Consider the following 4,266-nt stretch of genomic DNA (forward strand, 5'->3'; position numbering starts at 1 on the left):
TCTTAAATCGGCTTTGCACGTGCAAGTCATTGATATGATATTGCTTAAATCACCCAGAATCACCTCACCAATTATATAACGTGAATCACTTTTTAAATCCGAAGTTTGTAAAAAGTAGGCAGTAAACTTGACGGAATTTGAAGGCTAGCTTCCGGATTTGTTATTTCCGAATTTTATAATGTGATTGGTATTAAAAACACGCTCACCTTTAACGAAATTTCCTTTTCGAGGCTTTGTGTCAACCCAATCACATATTGTGTCAATACTTTATCGTAATTTAATAACTTGGAAATTGCATGGTACGCTGTAGGAACTACGATAAATTTTCCCTAATCGGCGCCATGTTTTTAGGCTCCTCCCATTTGACGGATCCCAATAGTCTGCCGCGTACTTTTAACAAGGAATTCGACATACAATTATTACATTCTAATTACGGATATATATGAAAGAAGAAACAGAAACTACTAATTATTATTATTGGTTTTAATTTATGCGTTACATAAAATCACTGCAAGTATTAATAATTTTCGTTAGTGGTGTCCGTCTTCTTAATCCATTACGAGTCGATGCTAGTCGCACTTATCTTCATCATTTTTTGATAACAGTTTCTATTTCTTCCCATAATTTACACAATTGCGATAAGTTACAGTCTACTAAGGTGAAAAGCAGTTTTATTATTTTAAACCAGGATGTGATTCGACGGAAGACATTTGTGTTACACATTATAGATGCTATAAACCAATTGTTCACTTACAAAAAGTAAACATTACATCCATTAATAAATAAGTATTATCTTGAGAATAATTTTACTTTGTTAAGGCATTCTGTTCAAAGAAAGTGTTCTGAAATATGGTACTGATATTAGTTCGGTCGTATGCTCAGCTAAGCATATCTTTATGTTATTTTATTCAACTTCCTGAAGCAGAGGTGTCTATTTATAATCATATGTATGACTTCTTCAGACATGTATAGAATCTTAAATGTTTCGATAATGGTTACACCAATTTTCATTAAATCCTTTGCGATAAGTCACCAGACTTAAGTTGAATAGCGGGTTGATAATATTCCTAAATAAAGTGATGGGCGAAACACGAGTCCATTATCAAAAAAAGTGTAGTGGTAATTAGGGGAGGGTTATTTAAAGTTATTTTGAACCTTTATTTGTTAGATCAAGTTCCATATTTGTTTATTGACTATGATGACACTGACACAGGCCCATGCTCAAAAAGACATTCAGACGTATATCTTGGCTCCTTCTTTACATCAGCATCAGACCCAAAAGTGAGTATTAATTCTTTTTAAGAGTCTTCTTCAGCATCAAGTGTTACGTTGATAATATCCACAACCCAAGTGGGCGAAACACGTGTCTTTCATTCAAAAAAGTGTTATGGTAATTAGAAGTGAGTCGCTTTTAGTTATTTTGGCACACTTTTTGTTGGAGCAATTTCCATACTCATTTATTGACTATATTTTCGCTTCTTCTTGATGTTAGAATCAGTTTACTTGCAATTAGTTTCCAGTAATGGAGTAAAAAAGTACCAACCATTTTTAAAAGTCTCATTCTGAGTGATCAACTTTCGCGTTGAAACCTTGTCCGTCATTCAAGAAAGTGTTGTAGTAATTCTAAGTAGTTTTACCTATTGTGGGACATTCCCCCTTTGTTAGACCAAGTTCCATATTCGTTTATTGATCATGATGAAACAGACACAGACCGATGCACAAAAGGATACTTCAGAGGTATATATTGGCTCCTTCTTGACATCAGGAGTAGCACCAGACTAACGGTAATAGAGGAAAAGTGGGTATTAATTTTTTTCAAGAGTCTTCTTCAGCGTCAAGTGTTGCGTTGATAATATCCACAATCCAAGTGGGCGAAACACGTGTCTTTCATTCAAAAAAGTGTTATGGTAATTAGAAGTGAGTCGCCTTTAGTTATTTTGGTACATTTTTTGTTGGAGCAATTTCCAAAATCATTTATTGACTATAGTTTCAGTCCTTCTTGATATAAGGATCAGTTTCTTTCCGATTAGTCTTCAGTAATGGAGTAAAAAAGTACCAACCGTTTTTAAAAGTCTCATTCTGAGTCATCAAGTTTCGCGTTGATAANATTGATTTGAAAAGGATCACAAATGATAGTGACCATATTATTCAGTGTTTGCTTCTAAGTATTATATAATCAATTCATTTGCGTATTTTTTATATAAAATCTGCATGGCTTATCACTGTTTTGTTATGTTGTTTATGCTCCATGAAATGCACAATATTTCGACTAAATAATTCTTCGTACAGTTTCGATGTATCCTACGAACTGCCACTGATCTCCAAATTTTGATACATTTGGTAAATTTGAACCACTATTGTCTTTTAAGTCAAAATCGGTGGCAAAACAGGAAAGCATGACTTTACGTGTATAATTTTTGTAACTATAAGGCACAGAAAATCGAGCTGCTTTCCTCCTACTGGGAGACGCTGTATATTCTGCTAATGTAAACTGATTTCCAGCGCTTTTACCATTATTTCCTTGATATTTTTGGGGAACTTTCGCTTTCTCTTCGAAAAAGTTTATCAAGTTACCGTTGTTTTTGCTTGGCGACACAAAAAACCGGTAAGGTTTTTTTCAATATTCATACTGTCCAAATTGTCATTTTAAACTGTTATGGTCTCAAAACGTCTGTTAATCAAAACTTCAAAATCGCTGAAATTATAAATTTATTTACTCCCTTTTCGAATGCCAAAATTGTAGGCACTTGCCTTTTTTATTTCACGGATTTTATTTGGCGAGTGTATGTTTATCTGTTAAGAGGGATAGAGGTAGACCAAGATTAGATTAATGTTCGCAAATAGTTAAGGATGTGGGTTATTCTAGTTTTAGGGAAATGCGAAGATTAGCTCAGGATATGAAAGAGTGGTGGTGCGTGTCCAACTAATTTTATGACTGACGACCTAGATAATTGCATTAATTAATTAGGTAATAAGTATAGAAAATATGGAGACCATATGGTACTGGTGTTATATAAAAAAAGATAAAAAAAAGCAAACATTAATTATTTGCCATGAAAAAAAAAACGTTGAAATTTAAAAATGTACATAAATCTTCATCAATAATGATGTGGGTAGCGTTGAAAATTACATCAATTACGTTCGTTAAAGGTCGACTCACCTTCAGATGTTTTCTCTATGATGAACATCACACCGGACCATCTACGAACTGATATGCATACGACACAACAAAAAGTCACACTTTTTACAGTGTCAGTGTTACAAATTTGCATGATTGATATCACTGGTTAAGTTTATTAACAATTAATCTAAAATATTGTACATAAAACAAGTCTTAAACAACTAATTTACTGTATAAATTAATATCGGAGTGAAGAGCACATTTCGCGAACAAACTTAACAAACCACGCCGTCGCGACCATGCACAACGATGAAGATACAAGTGATCGAGGAGAGAGGGCGATTACGTGTCACTATGCGATGTTGTAGTAAATGACGGGTTTATTGCTCTAAATGTATATAAATTAAATGTAGCGGTACTTAACGTAAATTAATACTTTTGCATAATTAACATAAGCAAACATTTGTAATATATCTAATGTAGGTAATTTAATACGTTTCAAAACGGTCCGTAGAGAAATTAATTTTTCGTCATGTTTCCGCGGAAAACTTATTTTGGGTGCTATAGAATAGGGAAGATATGGCCTTTTCTCAGCCGTTTTTCAATTAGGAAGCAATGGAATTAGTCATTGAGCGCATGCGCTGAAGTTTATGGGCATGCGCAGAAATCAGTTGTTAAATGACAAAGACTTCCTAACCTCTTAGTCATTTACTCTTATTTTGCCAACTATCAATTTAATGACGAACTTTCCGCTCAAACATCACAAAAGATAGTATACGTAGCGAGGGAAGAAACAGGGTTATCCAAGACTGCATGTTTGCCAAATTCACATGCAGTTTGAAAAAACCCTGTTTCTTCCCTCGATACGTAATATACTATACTGTTGATAATACCAATAAGCACATGTATAAAGGTATTTTATAGAATAGACAAACCGATAATATGTGTAGTCAGAATAACGCAAATCAGAAAAAGTTCAGAGAGCATATTTAGAAAGAAATTAAAACTGTAAAAGATTGTTTGTCTTAAAGCAAAACTATGTTACCTATTGAATAAATTACAAATATACCTTAATATACGTACCACTTTTTCGAGATCGGACGCGTTATAAATATAATTAGATAATTAAATTTTCATTAAATGCC

The sequence above is a fragment of the Agrilus planipennis genome, unplaced genomic scaffold, assembly GCF_000699045.2.
Source record: "Agrilus planipennis isolate EAB-ADULT unplaced genomic scaffold, Apla_2.0 scaffold33, whole genome shotgun sequence".
Classification (NCBI taxonomy): Eukaryota; Metazoa; Arthropoda; class Insecta; order Coleoptera; family Buprestidae; genus Agrilus; species Agrilus planipennis.